This window comes from Corythoichthys intestinalis, chromosome 9 (genome assembly GCF_030265065.1).
Source record: "Corythoichthys intestinalis isolate RoL2023-P3 chromosome 9, ASM3026506v1, whole genome shotgun sequence".
Taxonomy (NCBI): Eukaryota; Metazoa; Chordata; class Actinopteri; order Syngnathiformes; family Syngnathidae; genus Corythoichthys; species Corythoichthys intestinalis.
In genome coordinates this window covers 53,322,522-53,342,100 of record NC_080403.1, presented here as the reverse complement: position 1 = coordinate 53,342,100, position 19,579 = coordinate 53,322,522, and the positions used below count along the sequence as shown (strand labels likewise).

General features: G+C 38.3%; 1 protein-coding gene across 1 annotated transcript in view; it reads right to left on the bottom strand.

Moving 5' to 3' along the window:
• LOC130921708 (cadherin-22-like) overlaps positions 1-19,579 on the bottom strand; it is a 514,730-nt gene that overhangs the window by 366,593 nt on the left and 128,558 nt on the right. Inside the window, exon 3 of the mRNA XM_057845921.1 lies at positions 10,311-10,377. The gene's annotated coding sequence lies outside the window, so the exon portion shown is untranslated. The remainder of the gene's footprint in view (positions 1-10,310; positions 10,378-19,579) is intronic.

Here is a 19,579-nt window from a genome sequence, read left to right as displayed (position 1 = left end):
AGGGAACCAACACAAACCCTAACAGTTCAGGTGATATTAAACAAAGTTATGTAGTATTATGACTTTAATCTAGTAAAATTTCACTTTTCTTTCGTAATATTGTGACTTTGTTAACGTTATATTGTAACGTATAACTACTGTATTCTTGTAACATTATAATTTTATCCTAAGAGTCAATTCTTAGACTTTTTTCTTTCTTTGTGTGGCCTTAATACTTCATCATATTCATAGGACCAAATGAAATACATTTTAAAACATACTACTAATAATAAAACAATAACAACTGGCTGTTGTTGGACAAAATGAGTGATGCAAAAAGAGACTATCGCTCAACACGCTGACTACCATCTGCGCGGTGAGTCGCGACACAAAGGTCACGACGACTGATTTTTACTGCTCAAGTTTTATGTCATCAGGGCTGGATTTGTATTTAGCGTGTGTTTGTTGCAAAGGTTGCTTTTGATCAGAGCTGGAGGATTTAAAAACAAGTAATGCTTCATCCTGGCTGCGCACCAGCGACATGCTTGTGACCACATCCTTCCTCTGCCAACTGCAGAAGCTGTTTAGTGGAATCAGAAAGTCTGCTACAGTTTGTGTTTAACTCATGGGCTGCCATTGACAACAATAGTCGTCCAATTTGTTTTCGCTGTTATTGCTCATTGAGACAGCATGAACCAAAAGTGGTATTTGCCATGTGGCAAATTTCGCTAAGCGGCTTTTTTTTTCTTTTCCATGTGACAAAATTGATTTTACCACGTGGCATTTTTTTGCCATGTGGCAAAATTGATTTTGCGATGTCATTTTTTTTTTTTTTTTGCCATGTGGCAAAATTGATTTTACCATGTGGCATTTTTTTTGTTTGAATTCTAATTTAAAACTCGCCATTGACACCTTGTGGTGTACCTTACGTAGTTAAAGACATTGTGGAAGAACGGCAGGGAGCCCATGTGACGTCCTGCTCGGCGACGTCAACAATGGCAAGCAACTAGTTTATTTTTTGATAGAAAATTTTACAAATTTGATTAAAACGAAAACATTAGTATTACTTGTACTAACATTTATCTTTTAAGAACTACAAGTCTTTCTATCCATGGACCCTTTTAACAGAAAACGTTAATAATGTTAATGCTATCTTGTGGATTTATTGTTATAATAAACAAATATGGTGCTTATGCACAATATGTTGAATTTTATATCAGTCTTGTGTCTTATCTTTCCATTCTAAGAATAATTTACAGAAAAATATGGCATATTTTAGAGATGGTTTGAATTGCGATTAATTACGATGAATTAATTTGTAAGCTGTGATTAACTCGATTAAAAAGTTTAACCGTTGGACAGCCCTAATTATTTCATATTATTCTAGATCTAGCCGAGTCCGAACATCTCGCATCATATTGCAATCAGAGTTGGCGAGTTGAATACAGGGAGCCCAACAATGAACATAACATGAATTACATATCTGACCATGATTATCACTAGAGGCGTGCGAAATTTCCGATTCTTAGATTATTCACGATTCGGCCGTGGAAGATTCGAGAACGATTCACAAACATCCAAATTCCGATTATTGAATTATACCAGGTAAAGCAGAACTAAAACACAGTCAGCGCGGTCTTCGGGACGCAATGAGGAATGGACCGAGAGCAAATATCATGTTCAACTCATGCCGCTAGATAAAAAAACAAAAATACCTGACTGCGGCCGACAGCTGGTTCAAACAACGCCCAGTTGCCAGTTGCTACAATCATACGGTCACATACGGCTATAGTAGATATCACATATTTGCAGAATTAGATGCTAAATGACAGACGACGGCAGTGTTAGGACATATAAAAAGAACTAGATGCGAAACGACAGGCTTGCCGTTTAGTAGTTGCCGCGTTGTAAACAGCCGCCATCTTAAAGCAGTAGACTTCTCTAGAAGGCTCCGTTGTAGCGAACCTAACTAACTTTTTATCTGAAATACTCCTAAATCAGCAAAATCTTGACTTGAATATCTTTAAATAATGAAACGGTTTTAAAATTTTGACATGTTGTAAGTAGACAGAAGAGAAATTATGGAATAACGGGAGCAATTTTATCAACTTTAACGGTTGATTCACATCATTAAATTAATTGAATGTAGTTTAAAGCTGCTGATACAGAATGGGGACTTGAGTAGGGTTGCAGCTATCGAATATTTTAGTAATCGAGTAATCTACTGAAAATTCTATCGATTAATCGAGTAATCAGATAAAACAAATATATTTTTAGGTGAAGAGCAATTATAAATATACATGAGAAAACAAGACATTTCATCTAATCTTGAATCATTTTCAGTCAATCAATGTGTTTATTTTCGATGTATAAGTCCTGATAGGATTTTGAGTTTTTGCAGGGTTCAAAATAAATGTATGAAACAGGCTGTATTGGTGCACATTAGGGACCAGTGCTACTTGGTGTTTTATCCAGCAATGACTACTGAGCTAAAATTGATAGTTAGCATAATTGAGTTTTATTTTACACCCTCATCACTCCACAACGCTATGTTATGTTAAAGCCTGTATGTAAGACACGTTAGCCACGCATCGACAGTGGTCATAAGTAATAGAAACCTAGCCCTCCGCAGGGCTAACGTTACGTGAGCTAGTGATAGTCACGTTAATCTTATTTATCAGCGCTTAGCGCTCTTTATTAGCGCTTAGCGCTCTACTGCTTTAAGATGGCGGCTGTTTACTAACGCTGCCCAGACGCGGACGAATCTGTCATTTCGCATCTAGTTCAACATACATGTGATCTCTATGAGACTCGTCATCAAACGCTACCTGCTACCAACGTAGCATCGTGCGGGCAAGTATTTAGCAACGTCGGCGTCGTTTGTAGCGGCTGTCGGGTGCAGTAAGGTTTTTTTTTTTTTTTTTTTTTTTTGCTTCTTCCTCTACGCACGTGGTATCAGCGCGTTGTCCCGCATTAAAAGTAGTCCGAGCAAAACGTGATGCTTAGAGCTGTCAAAATAAACGATTACCCGAGGTGAATAAAATTACTCAGATCGGTTTTTAAACTCGAGTTACTCGAGTTGCTCGAGTATTCGTTTCAGCTCTAGACTTGAGTATTTTATTTAATGTTTTTAACTGTTAACTTGATGCTTAAATATAAGTTCGGTTTAGCCTAATAGGATTTTTAAACTATTATGGAACTAATGCACAAAACATTAAAAGGGTGGGGGGTGTTGGGTGACATCAATAATCGATTTATAATCGAATCGGAGCCTCTGAATCGTAATCGTAATCGAATCATTAGGTACCCAAAGATTCCCACCTCTAATTATCGCTGCTGAACATTCTCCTTATAGTGCCGCCATTTTTTTTTAATATGCAAACACCAAATGCTATACGATGAATTATAAATTAATTAATTCTGCGAATGTTATCGGGGTCGGGTAGCATCACGCCACAGCATAATTGACCGCTTGGAACAAAACCAGATCACAAGAATGGACTACCATCACATATGGATGATATACATACTTTATACACTGGATAGTCAATTAAATATACAGTGCAGTAATAAGCAAAACATAATAAATATTAAAGATAGTTGTTAACGTACGCTTGCTAGTACAGTAGCTTTAGTTTGTGTAATCCTGCTCTTTCTATTTGGACTTATTTTACGCATTATTATTGTGTTTCTATGCAGTATAATACTCTCATTAGAATGAGAGGCATTGTATCACCTTCATCAAGTGCAGAGGTTATTGCTATAACAAGTTCAGTGGGTATGACTAATCCCTGCAAGATTCTTCCATTTTGATTTGAGCTGAATAAGCGACACACGCATGCGTTCGATACAGACACAGATATATCAAATTACAGCATGCGGCACATTCAATTATATCCCGCGGCAGATGGCGTAAACAAAATCAAACACATAATCTCTATGATTGGATCTCCCCAAGTTTGATATTAACCCTGATAGCCGAGGACGCGACACAGGACGGGACTTATTAAGACTGGCGGGGACCTGGGTTGATGACTCGGCGCTTTTTTCTCGATGCGCTGTAATCCGCAGATTTGGAGGTAAACACACACAGGCACACATTCAGGAAGAGAAGCTCAATTGCAAAAAAAGTATTTTTGTTGAAATGACATTTTTGTGAATGGTTGTTATTGGAATGAAGTGAGAATGAAAACTTGTCTCGGTCACGTCATGATTTTCTGAAGCGTCGTACTACACAACAAAAATAACATAGGCTACTGTAATATTCCGGATAACAATAAATGCAGGCATGAAAATGGGTCAGGGGTTAAAAAGGTGAGAAGGGTGTGGAGGAAATATGTTCCAGTACACTGTACACCCCAACAAAATATTGAGCTCTGTCGACCCACACTGTGTTTCAGCAGGGCCGTGCAGAGACCGGTGGAGGGGCGGGTGCTCGTAGATCAAAAGGGGCAAATGAACAAGTATTTAATACACCTTAAAACAACATAACTTCAATTTTAACCAGCTTTAGATAATAATTGGCTGCGACTGTGACATACTTTAATTGGGAGGGGGCAACAGTGAATAGAAATCAAAACTGTCATCCACACTTTCTGGCTGTGACTCAGTCAGTCTAACTCTTTTCTTCCTTCAACCTCTGCATCAAAACTTCCTTCCTCAACTTGTTCATCTGAGAACAAACCACATCAGATGGTCACTGAGCCACCAACAGCACAGTTTTCTCAAAACTATAATTTCATTATTATCCATACTTAACAACTCTAGCACCTAATGATTAATAAAGCAATGACATAAAATCTTATAGAAAAATAACATTGTAATTGTGTTTATACTTGTATTTAATACCCGACTATCCTTGCAAACCTGTTCTTACCAGGTCTGCTATTCACCCAGCTGATGAGGTATCCGCTGCCTTTAGCAGCCTCATCCAACTCCTTTTTTATCCCTCAACCTCCTTTCCCTATGAGGCATGTCTATTAGTGTCTTTTAGTTTTAAAGCTTTCTTAATTTCTTTCTCTCTCAATAACGATGGAGGTAGATTTGTGTTTTTATTATTCAATCAAAAAACAAAGTTACTTCTATCAAAAACAAAGTTGCTTCAATCAAAATACAGTTATACTTTTAATCCCAAAAGTCACTTCAATAAAAAAAAATTGTTTTTGATTGCAAAATAAATTTGAGACAAAAAAAGCATCTGAAAACTATTTTTCTTGATCGAAACAATTTTTTCCATTGAAGTAAAGTTGTTTTGCGTTTGGGCCACATTTTGGCTAGGACATTTGTGTTTTTATTATTCAATCAAATAAGTTGCTTCAAACAAAAAATATATCTAAAAAGAAAAACTTTGCACATGTGTCAATCACCGTTTAACAAAGCATGAGAGGGTTTGAGTAGACTCAGTATAAAGCATTTAATAAAGCCAAGCATTTTCTTATTACTTTATTCTTGTTTAAAAATAATTCGGTGGGGCAGTAACATGTTTAAAACTTATCATAATTCTTACATTTTGAAGTGCTTGAAAACCATTTATAAATGATACTTTGGTGAAAAAAGTGAAAAAACATGTCTTATATATATGTATCTTTTTTCCAATGTAAAATTTGAATAAATACATTGAACACACACAAAAAAAATGGGGGGGGCTACTTCGCGGTTTTCACTTATTGCGGCGGGTTCTGGTCCCCATTAACCGCGAAAAACGAGGGATCCCTGTATTTCTGAAAAGCTTTAAGACACAAGAGTCATTCCCACCACTCGTCGGGCCGCGGTGTTGTGCCGACACCGGCCGTCAGCTCAAGTCCCAGCCGAAAATAACGCGTCTAAGGCGGACGACGGGAGCGATGCGATGCGAGGCGACCCCTCAATCCGAGAGCATGCCGCTTAATTTGACTCAACAGTGTGTTTCTTCGTTTATATTACCACTAAATACACAAGCTTGACGCCAATTTAACGGGAGCTATTTTTTTTCATGGGAGATTTGGCTAGCTCTGGCAGTGTTCAACGCAAGCTGCAACGAATGGCATTAACTTTTTTATATCGCAAAATGTGAAAACGATTGAAACTATTACTCACCAAATTCAATCTGCTGGCAAATACAGGCAAGTGTGTATGCTGCGCTCTGGTCTGCCCCGGTGTGGATAAGGCCTGCTTTTTTGTTTTCGCAGCTTTGCAATGCAACCAAAGGCTCGCCAAGCACTCCTTGTTTCACGTAAGGAGTGCGCGCGTTTGGAATAATGGCCCGCAGCTTGGGCCGATGATTGGTTCTCGTCAGCGAAGCATCTAGAAGGATTTGGTGACTGTCCGTGTCGCTTTTTTAAAGAACCGATCAGTTTACGTACTAAGTTAATCACATGATGATAATAATAATAATAATTTAATAAAACCTCCCGACCCCCCCCCCCCTCCCAAAAAAAAAATTCTCCTCGGATCTACGCAATTCACGTAGGTCACCCTTTTTGACTTCAAAACGGCGAATTTCGCCGAAAAGTGAGAGATTTTCATGCCTGTAAATGACATCAGTTATAAGCATTCATTCATGCTCATGACAGTGTCATAACATTTTGATTGTCTAATGGCAGTCTTATGGCCTATTATGGACTATTAGTCCAATTTCCACCTATCCTTGAAGCGTCGGCCGTCACAGTCAACTTTTTTTTGTTGATTGTCGCCATTTTAGAAAATGGAAGTAAGGGGTCACACGGGGTAATGTTGCTTAGCCCGTCAATACCTGCAACATGAAGCAATTATCAGAGAATCCCAAAATTTGAAAAATAAGGTCTGAATGAAACCATTTTTTCAAACTTGTAAAAAGAAAAGTCAAAATGAATGTGTAATAAGCGCTCTAATGTCTAAAACCCATGCTAAATCAGGTTTTTTTTCCTCATAGAACCTGCATATGCATGTGTTGACTTGCATCCATCGTCTTTTTTTTTTTTTTTCAAAAACAAATGTTAAAAATCTAAATTAGTCTCAAAATCATGAAATTTTAGGTGTATCAAATGTGATACATTTGGCAATAAAGGGTTAAAGTGCTGCTGCCTTTTAGTGGGTAAATGAGGAGTAGCGTTTCGTGTGTAAGCTACTTCATATGCTGGTTGCAGTACTTCTGACAAATTTATTAAGTCTGTGTGCGGGCCAGGCGTTATTGATTGTATGACAGAGGCTGGAGGCCGGATGAAATTTGGCCCCCGGGCCGGACATTAGACATGTCTGGTGTAAAGGAAAGAATGAATGGGGCCATGTATCAAGAGATTTTGAGTGAAAATCTCCTTCCATCAGCAAGGACATTGAAGATGAGACGTGGCTGGGTCTTTCTGCATGACAATGATCACAAACACACAGCCAGGGCAACAAAAGAGTGGCTTCGTAAGAAGCATTTCAAGGTCCTGGAGTGGCATAGCCAGTCTCCAGATCTCAACCCCATAGAAAATCTGCGGAGGGAGTTGAAAGTCCGTGTTGCCCAACGACAGCCCAAAACCTCACTGCTCTAGAGGAGATCTGCATGGAGGAATGGGCCAAAGATACTAGCAACAGTGTGTGAAAAGCTTTTGAAGAGTTACAGAAAACATCTGGCCTCCGCTATTGCCAACAAAGGGTACATAACAAAGTATTGAGATGAACTTTCGGTATTGACCAAATACTTATTTTCCACCATGATTTGCAAATAAATTCTTTAAAAATCAAACTGTGATTTTCAGTATTTTTTTTTCCACATTCTTTCTCTCATGGTTGAGGTTTGACCATGTTGACAATTACAGGCCTCTCTAATATTTTCAAGTGGGAGGAGAACTTGCACAATTAGTGGTTGACTAAATACTTATTTGCTCCACTGTATATTTTTGTACATTCAACATCATTTGGGAGGATCTTAGCTTTCATATGGGCAATTTCTGAAACCAATTGAATAATTAAAAGTCAGGTTGTTAGCAATTGTTTCTACAAAATGGCTAAGCGACAAGACTTTTGTCAGGGACTGTAGTTCCGCCCCTGCCCTATTCTCCACCATCGTTATTCCACTAGAAAAGTACTTCTCAAATAGTGGGGTGCGCCCCCTGGGCCTGGGGAACATGCGGTTTTGTTTTTTTTGCCGTACTGGAATAAAGTGTACTTGCACATCCACTCAGTGGGTGGCAGTGGCGCTCTCATTTTCAGAGTGCACGCAGTATTTTTGAACTAAGGAAGAGCAGTCAGCACACACAGAAAACAGATATGAAGAGCAGTGTGCCGCCGCCGTTTTCGAAAGCCGTTTTCCGACCGGACTCACTCACGCAGCGACCCACTGTCTTGTCCGGTTCTCACGTCACCGCCCGAGAAGTGCCATTTTCGGCTTGGGATCGTCACGACGACCGCGTTCACCTACGGTTCTACCTCGGCCGCCGAGAATGCGCTTTTTTCGTGCCGTTTGCCTTTTAGCTTTGACTTTTAACACAGTGGGTGTCAAGTTACAAAATAGACCCTTAGGTAGACATTTGTACAATTACCCAAAAATAAGGAGAGAAGACACTCAGTTTTCTTGGCCAAGGAGAGCAAGGAGGGACTAGACAGAGAAATGCTAGATTACGCTGTATAGTCACCAAAATTGATCTAAAAAAAACCCTCCTTGCTCTTTCTTTTATTAGGGGTTTGTCCTAACACAGAAGGGTGCCACCCTAAAGGGAGGGGGAAAGCAAGCTGGAGACACCCATGTGATTTTGGTTGGCTATGTGTGCATGCATGTGGAACTAACGAAATACACGTGTGTAAGCAAGGACACTTAGGTAAAGTGGTCAGAATGACCCAGACACTTCAGTTATGCAACGCTGCGGCCATGGATGATGTCCTCGAATGGAAAATTGTCCTCGAAAGGCTAGACGAAAGTCCAGACGTAAGATGCTGAAGATGTCCTAGAAGGTCTAGTTATGCAATGTTGCGGCCATGATGCAAGGCAGTTGTCACCCCGACCCTTTTTAACACTTTGTAACACTTAAACATTATACTACGGCCTAGTATTGCAAGCAATAATCATTTACTGCTTATATCAAATAAGAAAAAATATGGCAATATGTATTATGTATGTATTAGGTATATATGAGCACAAGCAAATATTCAATCAATCAAGCAAATATTATATCAACCCTCGATAATTAACTCAACAGTGGGTGATGAGGAAAGACCACCGTTTACTGTGTCTAAAAATAATTATAGCGGACAGCCAGAAGCTAAATCAATTAAGACACCACTTAAAGACATTAGACCCCAATCTCATTGATAAGCCGCTTGATTGTTTTTCAGCGAAAACGTGCCGAATATTGCCAACAATCGTCCTGCTTTGTCAGTGTTATATCAGTAAACCAGTGAGCATTGTTAGCATGCTCATTGCAAATAACTCCACACCATTGCAAAGGAAGTAATACTGTGAGCAGCAAAAATAAAAACTATCCTTCTGTCCAAGGACACTCTTTTTTTCTTTTATTCAGTTTTGTTTTCTTGGTCAAATTTTTTGGCATATTGTCCTCATGAGTGAATGTTTGTAATCAATTTTAATTTGTTATTATTTACTGATTTTATTACATTTTATTTTTCTGTATCAAATGGTCAAAAATGTACCTTGAGTGTAGTTTTTTTTACAGTTTGGATGTGACTTTTTTTAAAAATTCTGGCAAACTGATGTGCGTCAAATCTTCTCTGTTACAAACAAAACAATGTGAATGAAGTTATACTTTATTATAAGTTGATCTATGTTACTTTTTTTCTTTATTAGGAAAAAAAAGGACACAATGTTAGTCAGATGTGTATTTATAATAGTAATTTTATAGACAAATGATAGTATTTACAGTGGCGGCAGAGAGTTGGGGGGGGCGCGAAACATTTACGTCTTCCTTGGGGGGCGTAACAGAAAATAATTGAGAAGCACTGCACTAGAATAACACGCTGTCAGTTTCTTGAAATTGAAAAAAAAGGCAATGCTGCAAAGATTTAGAAGTCAAATAAAGTCAGGACTGAACTTTGTCCACAGCTGTCTGAAAACATCTAGTAATGGATGTAAGTGAAAATCCATAACGCCCTTGCGCGAGACATGGAAAAATAAATCCTATAAAGTTCAAAGGTGTTTGGTCAAGATATGTGAGTGCTAGAGCGTTAACAAGAAACATGGTGGTCCAAGGTCAAAGTCTGTGTCCTGTAAAGCAGCTTGTATTTTTTTTCTCTATACAACTCTCCAGAAGATGGATGGGATTATCTTATCTCGGCGGGTACACACATGACATCAGAACGCAGTCGGACAAAATCAGCCGTGTGCTGGTCAAGCAGAACTTCCCGGCCGGCAGGGATTACACAAATAAAAGACTCACCGTCTCTCAGCCCGATGACCTCACCGCCACGCTCGGGAGACGACTCTAGAGTCCGTCCGTCTCGCTCCTGCAAAGTCAAAAAAAGAGACATGAGAGGGAAGTTTATTGTTTTTCCTGCTTTTGAATTAATACGTTCCCCTGTTAGCTTTCTAATGGAGGAGTTAGTGAGGCACACGGGAAGGCGAGAGGCCCGCTTTGGCAATTTGCTAATGGAACACGGTCGGAAAAACTGTCCGTATGAAAGAGGCAGCGGTGGTGAGAGATGAGCTATGGAATATAGGAGCTGAAGTGCTTTTAAAAAAAAAAAAATACAATACAATCATTAACTGTCGTCTTCATCTCGGGACTGAGGAAGAAGAGGTTCTGTATTAGCCCTGGAGGTCCTTCAACAGCTTGCGATCTTCATTTAATTACTCGCGCTGCATCTCCGAGCCTCCCTCTCCTAACTCTTAGAATGTCAGAGAGTGGACTATTTAACACAGGTAATTACAGTCCCACTCGAGTCGCAACGGGTCAACTTTAACCCAATGGTGACGTCAATACCGGGGGAGAAATATAAAAAGCAACTCCTCAAAAACCTTGTCGCTGCGTGAATCCAGATTACAAACCAAAGAGTCTGTCAGCAAGATGAAGCTTTAGGATTTAGCCCGCTTAATTCAGTGGAACATTATTTACAAGCTCCAGCCACGGGAATGGAGGTCATGCAAGCGGGGGCAGATGCGGATTGAGCAGTTTATGTTGCAGTGCTGACAATGTGCCGATACAATTTTTGGTACTATATGAACAAAAATAAATAAAGTCAGAAGGATGAGTGGGAACCTCTTGATGATCTGACGATATGGCAATACAACCATTATTGATACATTGGTAAGGAAATCATTCTAGGATATTCGACAAACAGCTAAAACAGAAAAACAAGCTTCTGCTGTGAATGAGTTTAACACTAGTAGACGTCCAATCCATTTGAACATTCGTTCATTCGCTGCCATCCCTCCCACTTCAAACGGATTGAACGTCTATGGCAAGGCCGGCCCAGCCTATACGCAGACTATGCAGCTGCTTAGGGCCCCTGACCACTAGGGGGCCCCCAATCTGGCAACCTCCTTTTATACGTTGTTAACAATAGAAAACCCAACAGAGGCCGACTCGGCCTTTCCCGAGACAAATACTCCTAATATTCCCAAGCAATGGCCGATTTGGCCTCTCCTCCAAAAAAAAAAACCCAGAAGTGCTTTTGAACTAGCAAGTCGTTGTCCAACAGATAGAAACAATTCATATGTAAAAACAACCACTAAACATACATCGGGTTGGTTCGCGGCCCAAACGTTTGTGTCAGTGTTTGTGACTTTTTTTTTTTTTTTTTTTTTTTTTTTTGTAGCTGAGGATTCACTTAGAAGTGTCTGACATGAAAACACCACAAGGAAACAACTGTCCCAATCACTCTCTGTCCGAAAAATTTGCTACACTGTACCTTGTATAAAAAGGTGTAGGCAAACTGCCGCTTTTGGAGTATGTGTTGAGGTAATTATCGAGGGTTGATTGATTGAATATTTGCTTGATTGATTGAATATTTGCTTGTGCTCATATATACCATACATATTACATATTGCCATATTTTTTTCTTATTGATATAACCAGTAAATGATTATTGCTTGCTATACTAGGTTGTAGTATACTGTTTAAGTGTTACAAAGAGTAAAGAGGGTTGGGATGACAACTGCCTTGCTTCATGGCCATCATTGCATAACTAGACCTTCCGGGACATCTTCAGCACCTGGCGTCTGGACTTTCGTCTAGACCTTCGAGGACAATTTTCCATTCGAGGACATCTTCCATGGCCGCAGCGTTGCATAACTGAAGTGTCTGGGTTATTCTGACCATTTTTTACCTGTGCCTTTGCTTACACACGTGTATTTAGTTAGTTCCACCTATATGCTCACACTTAGCCAACCAAAATCACATGGGTGTCTCCAGCTTGTTTTCCCCCTCCCTTCAGGGCGGCACCCTTCTGTGTTAGGACAAACCCCTAATAAAAAGAGCAAAGAGAGTTTTTTCCTTAGATCAATTTTGGTGACTATACAGCGTAATCCAGCATTCCTCTGTCTAGTCCCTCTTTGCTCTCCTTGGCCAAGAAAACTGAGTGTCTTCTCTCCTTATTTTTGGGTAATTTTACAAATGTCTACCTAAGGGTCTATTTCTGAACTTGACAGTATGTAAAAAGGTTGTCCGCCCGATTGCCTGCCTGAGCGGTCCACTGTCCGACAAAGCCAAGGGAGCCCTGCCTTGCAAATACTTTTGCGAGTGTGAATGGGAATGACTAATGAGGAACTCAGGGCTCACAAAGGATATGCTGATTAGGGTCAGATGACCCTTCTCTGGTTACAAAAGTGATTCAACTGATCTACACTTGGTAGTTCTAGTGCTAATAAAGTTATACTTTATTGTAAGTTGATCTATATTACTTTTTTCCTTCAATATTAAAAAGGACACAGTTATATGCAAAGGTGTACTTATAATTAGAGATGTCTCGATCGATCGGCATCGATCGGGTCCAATCACGTCATTTTCAAAGTATCGGAATCGGCAAAAAAAATATCGGCCATGCCTTTTTATATTATATATATATATTTTTTTATTAAATTGTTTTCCAATTGTATTTAACATTACAAACATAATATGTTACACTTATCCAGAGTCTTTAGTTTAGACTTAAGGTAGGGTTATCAAATTTATCCCGATAACGGCGGTAATTCATTTTTTTACAAATGTATCGCACATTGCACGACCCACTCACGCTTTGTCGCGCTCAATCTGTAATGGCGCCGTTTTACCTATATAGAGAGATATAAGGGAGTGTAAAATGAATAGAGTGAATTGTGGCAGCCTTTGGAGCCTTTTTTTTAATTGGCTAAAGCCTTACAATCCCTCTCCCTACGATTAGAAACATCTTGGGAAGCAATGTGGGGAAGCAAGGTAGCAATTGATCTTTTACGTAACACCTTACATTACTTCCTAACGCAGAGTATATCAATTGGTAGCACTACGCACAGTCATGGTTCCACTTCCCATCATGCATTTGGGCATGGCTACAGTATCATTTACTGAAAGCTCAACAAATACACTCGATGGCAATATTTAGTCACAATATACAAAGTCACAAGTCTTTCTATCTGTGGATCCCTCTCACAGAAAGAACGTTAATAATGTAAATGCCAACTTGAGGATTTCTTGTCATAATAAACATATACAGTTTTTATGTACTGTATGTTGAATGTATATATTCGTCCGGGTTTTATTCATTTTTTTCTTAATGCATTTCCAAAATGTATGAGATTGGGAAAAATTATCGGGAATGATTGGAATTGAATCGGGAGCAAAAAAAAAAGCAATCGGATCGGGAAATATCGGGATCAAACTCAAACTAAAACGATCGGGATCGGATCGGGAGCAAAAAAACATGATCGGAACAAACCAATTTATAATAATAACAATTTAATAGATGGCATAGAATTGGGTGGGTGTGGGCAGGCGCACCAAACGTTTACGTTTCCCTGCAGTAGGGGGCGTAACAGAAAATAATTGAGAAGCACTGATTTATAGGCAGGTTCCTTTGAGAAAACTTTAGCCAAAAATGATTGGTTTGTCTAAAAAAAATAGTTCAATAGGGCAAAATGCATTTGAAAGTGATTCTGAATTCCCTTCATATCAGGCTGCACTCAAACGCCTCACAGGTTTCAGAGTACTGTATTTCCATGCTGTCTATTCTCCAACCTCCAATTTGAGCTTTTAATGAGACAGCATTTGATCGTAAAGGGGCTCACGCGTCAGTAAACACTCGCACAACAAAGGCTTCAGCGCACGTACCACGACGACCCCCAACGCCGCCATTAGAGAACACTTAAGATGGTATCACACGGGTGGTTAGCCCCCTAATAGCGCACAGTGTAGTCTTGTTCAGGTTCTGATGTTGTGTTGAATGTTGTGGGTCGATAATAATAAAACGCAAGCTTTCGTTTGGGCAACAGTCATGACCAGGTGATTGTGATCAAAAACAGAAAATGGAAAAACGGTTCCAGTTCATTTCCAGGTATAGATTGTAACCCAATTCCATTTTTATTGGTGACGTTGTTCGCGAGTCGATTCTAGGGTGATTATAAAGTAGAGTTGCCCCGATCATATATTTTTGCAGCCGAGTTCGAGTAGGAGTCATTTTGAGGAGCTGCCGATACAGTATACCGATTCAATACCTTAGCAATTTATTAACCCTTTAACACCGAACGTGTCAGCAGCGACGCGTTTACGCATGTCATCTTTGAAGCTTCGTCACGCTGTAATTACGTCACCCACGTGCCGCTGGTTGGTCTCATTTGAAAGTGTGGAAGTTGATGTCCACACCAGTTTTTATTTGAAGTCAATCGACCAAGAAAAACGGGAGATAATGTCGTTTGAGTTTTATAGTTTTATTGCACTCATAAATATGCATTAAAACGCTGCATGTACCATGTATCTATCTCCATATTTCCATCATTTCTTGTCCTTTTTCAAAACCGAAAGCAGCACAAAAGATTGCATATCCCAAGATCCGTTGTGATGTCAAGAAGGACGAACCGAATGTGAACATTTTTAATAAATTGCCGAGCTAGGCGCCAACTAAGGAAAAGGAGGCATAAACACCGGTTGGATTGCGCGAGCAACTTTGAAACGTGCAGAATGAAATCGAAAACTAAATTTAGCGCAAGCTAATGCATTTTTTCATCAACTCAAGGAATAGGATGAGCTGTATTTGTCGTTTTTCTCGGATTAGTCGGCGTCTCGGCGAGTAGAGGCGACAGCAGCGCTCAAACGGCAGAAGAGTAGGCTGTGTGACGTTCTATGTGACGCAGCTCAGTGACCTGTTCAAAAACAAACTTCATTGAGTGCGCAAAAAAAAAAAAAAAAAAAAACTATCGGGTCGCATGCCTGAAAAAATTGAATTGAACAGAACTACTTGTCAAAATTTTTGAAAATACATTTTTTTCAATGTTATATATATTTTTTTCTTCACTATGAATCTTTTCAATTTTTATATAGATGTGTGTTCGAGAAGCTTGATTGCATGTGCGTATACTTTAGGTAAGGTGATGGGTATAATACCTAACTTCACAAAGAGATATATCCTCCAAACCCTTTTTGTGTTAGTGAGAAAAAAAATTATATATATCATCTATTATGCATCTATTATGTTTTGACCATAGTATGTGTAAAGGCCAAAAACGGCTATGACCATACCCGCTGTTTGAGTTGAATAGTCAAACATAAAACTATTCAATCTTATTTTTTTCTATTGAATGTTTATCATAACAAGTTGAATAAATATTATCAAGCTTCAAAACGGCTGGTCGAGCATGTTTGGTTGTCAGTGGGACACCAACATTACAAATTTTGAAAAAATATTTTGGGTTTTTTTTGTCTTTTTGGGTCCAAAATGTGGATTATAATTGGTCAGTGAAGAAAACAACAGTTTGGACATGAAGTTCAAGGTGTCCTGAAAAAATGGACCCAACTTGGCCATTGTGAACAATTTTTTATTTGAAATATAAAGGAAACATCAAATGCATGCAAATTCAGCCAAAATAGGCTTAGGTGTTAAAGGGTTAAACATACCGTACAGACTCGCGTATAGGTCACTCCAGCATATAGGTCGCACCCCTAGTCTGTGGTTACAAAGTAGGTATTTTAGATTGACCTTCGGATAGGTAGCACCAAAATATAGATTTTTGGGCAAAAACTTTGACCAATTTTTGATACCAATACCAACATTTTATTATTTATTGACTGAATTTTTATTCAGCACTTTGAATTGCCTTGTGTTGAATTGTGCTATATAAATAAATTTGCCTTGCCTTCAGTGACAACTTAGGGGGGAGGATAAAATAATGGAAACACCTTAAGAAATAAACGAAAACTAAATTAATATGGTGTCAGTCTGCATTTTGCGGCAATATACAGCCTCAATTCTCTGATGTATTGATTCATACAACTTGCGTTACAAATTGTTATAACAATATCCTTGTCTGTCTTTATTATTTTGTTGCTTTGTAGCCATTAAAATGTTTTTCCTAAAGGCATGATGGACCGATTTAGGTCTTCCAAAAATGTTTCTTTTGATGATACCTTTGTTCATCTTATTTTGTTGCATTGTAGTCTAGGCCTGAACGATATTGGAAAAAAAGATTGCTGCAATTTTTGGGGGGTTTGCGATATTATATTGCGATATTAAAAAAAAAAAAAAAATAAATAAAAATTAAAGAAATTTTCACTAGATGACTTGAATAGCTGTTTGGAAAGAATTTGGATGACTCACAATGACCAGTGTACAGTGATCCTTCATTTTTCGCGGTTAATGGGGACCAGAACCCACCGCGATAAGTGAAAAACCATGAAGTTGCGCACCCCGCCCCCCAAAATTTTTATTTTTTTGTGTGTGTGCTCAATGTATTTATTCAGATTTAGCATTGGAAAGAGATACATATAAGGCATGTTTTTTTCTCCCCTTTTCCCCAAAGTATGATTTAAAAATATATATATATATATATAGATATATATATATATATTAATAAATGGTTTTAAGCACTTCAAATGTAATAATTATGATCAGTTTTAAACATAACTGTCCAACCAAATGATTTTTTAACAAGAATAAAGTACTGTAGTAGAAAAATGCTTGGCTTTATTAAATACTTCTGTTTATCTACCTTAGCTGTGACTCTTGGTGGACATGTAGAAATTACAAACTCCTCATGATCACTTCTGGCATTTAATTTATATGTCTCAAACGTCTCCACACACACACACACATTCATTCCAAAGCGGCTTCCTTGCAGAAACTGTTTAACAAGTTAAACGATGATTGACAGCTGCTGCGCTGTGATGTCCGCTTCTTTGGCAAAATCAAAGATACCAGCATAGTTAACTTTAATAAGCAAGTACTGCAGTGACTGAGGTTCAAAGAGCTGGGAGAGGGAGGGTGTGAGTCTCTGCGCAGAGCAGAAAGCAGGGCGTATGTGGATTAAAAAAAAAAAAAAAAACTATCGCATGTCCTTGCTATGGGACTATCGCGCACGCACACATCGCGATGGCGATGTTTAAACGATATATCGTTCAGGCTTATTGTAGTCCTTACATTTAAAAAAGAATACTGAAATCTTAAGAACCTGATCTTTTTCATCCGATTTCTGATCACGTAATCAGAAATGGAAAAGGAAAAAAAACCAAAAGCATGATTGACCGATTCAGATCTTCCAAAAATGTTGCGTAGTACAAAATGTACATTTTTCCTGTTTCTTTTGATGATACTTTTATACATCTTATTGCATTGTAGTCCTTACATGAAAAAAAAAAAAAAAAACACAAATCTTAAGAACCTCACCTTATTCACCTGATTTCTGATCACGTAGTCAGATCGGGGACATCTCTAATTGTTATACCTTTGGATTATTTTGTTGCTTGTAGCCCTTAACTCATTCACTGCCATTGACAGTTATAAACATCAAATCATTTCAAGTGATCTGACCACAAAATTTTCTATAAGATCAGAAAAGATCAGGTTTTTAAAATGTATTTGGTTTTTTCTATTCTTAAGTATTGACTCATTGGGTGCCCCTGACGGCGATAGATGCCCATTCCATTTTGGCTGGGAGGGCTGCCAGTGACCGTTGATTGCTCCAGCTCCCCAGTTTAAATATATGCCAAGCCTTCCCAGTTAAAATAAATTGACCGTCTATCCCAGTCAATGGCATCGAATGAGTAAAGGGTTTCAAGTGACAATCCAGAGCTATAATGATTACCGATTTCCCCGGTATAATCACAGGGCTGAGCACGTCATTTGAGTTAAGATTTTTTTATATACAGTGGGGAGAACAAGTATTTGATACACAGCCAATGGGAAAACCCATTGGCAGTGTATCAAATACTTGTTCTCCCCACTGTATATGGCGTAAAACACTCAGGTGACTTGAAGTTCCGCTCTGAGACCCCCAATTTGGCCGAATTTCAAAATTGTCCAATATGCATGTGTGATACATCACTGGAAAGCAAAAAATCTCGATTTTCTGGGGAAAGAAAAATTTTGAACTGGAGGGCATTTAAAAATAATAATAATAATAATGAACAGCAAAACCCTAATTTGAGGTCAGAGCACGCGAGAGCAGAATTAAAGACGGCAATATTTTAACTAGGGCTGTCAAAATTATCGTGTTAACGGGCAGTAATTAATTTTTTAAATTAATCACGTTAAAATATTTGACGCAATTAACGCACATGTCCCGCTCAGACAGATTTAATTGACAGTAGAGTGGAATGCCCACTTGTTAATTGTTTTATGGAGTTTTGCCACCCTCTGCTGGTGCTTCGGTGTGACTGATTTTATAAGCTTCAGCACCCATGAGCATTGTGTAAGTAATTATTGACATCAACAATGGCGGGCTACTAGTTTATTTTTTGATTGAAAATTTTACAAATTTTATTAAAACGAAAGCATTAAGAGGGGTTTTAATATAAAATTTCTATAACTTGTACTAATATTTATCTTTTCAGAACTACAAGTCTTTCTATCCATGGATCACTTTAACAGAATGTTAATAATGTTAATGCCATCTTGTTGATTTATTGTTATAATAAACAAATACAGTCCTTATGTACCGTATGTTGAATGTATATATCTTGTGTCTTATCTTTCCATTCCAACAATTTTACAGTATATTTAATTTACAGAAAAATATGGCATATTTTATAGATGGTTTGAATTGCGATTAGTTGCGATTAATTACGATTAATTTTTAAGCTGTAATTAACTCGATTAAAAATTTTAATCGTTTGACAGCCCTAATTTTAACACGATATTATCGCGTACTTACCTTGTTTCGATCCAAAAACTCCATGTAGCATGTATCACTGAGTGTCAAGACACAGCTGTGAATGGCCACAGATGGATTTTTGGGGAATTTCAAAGGTGAAACATGGTAATATAACCAGGGTCGCAATGCAGAAATCGCAGACATCAAGGAGTGGTCGAGATTTTCATTTTCCTATATTTCCCTTTTAAATGTTGTTTTTCAATTTTTTTTTTTTTTTTTTTTTGTTTGGATCAATTATTTATCAACTAAAATATTGGGGGTTGGGGAAATGCGACAGTATAGAAAAAAATACAATTAACCGATAGTTACGAGGTAGATATCCGTGACTTTTTACCAGACGCCAATTTTTTCCATTGTGACGTCATTTGTTTAAAA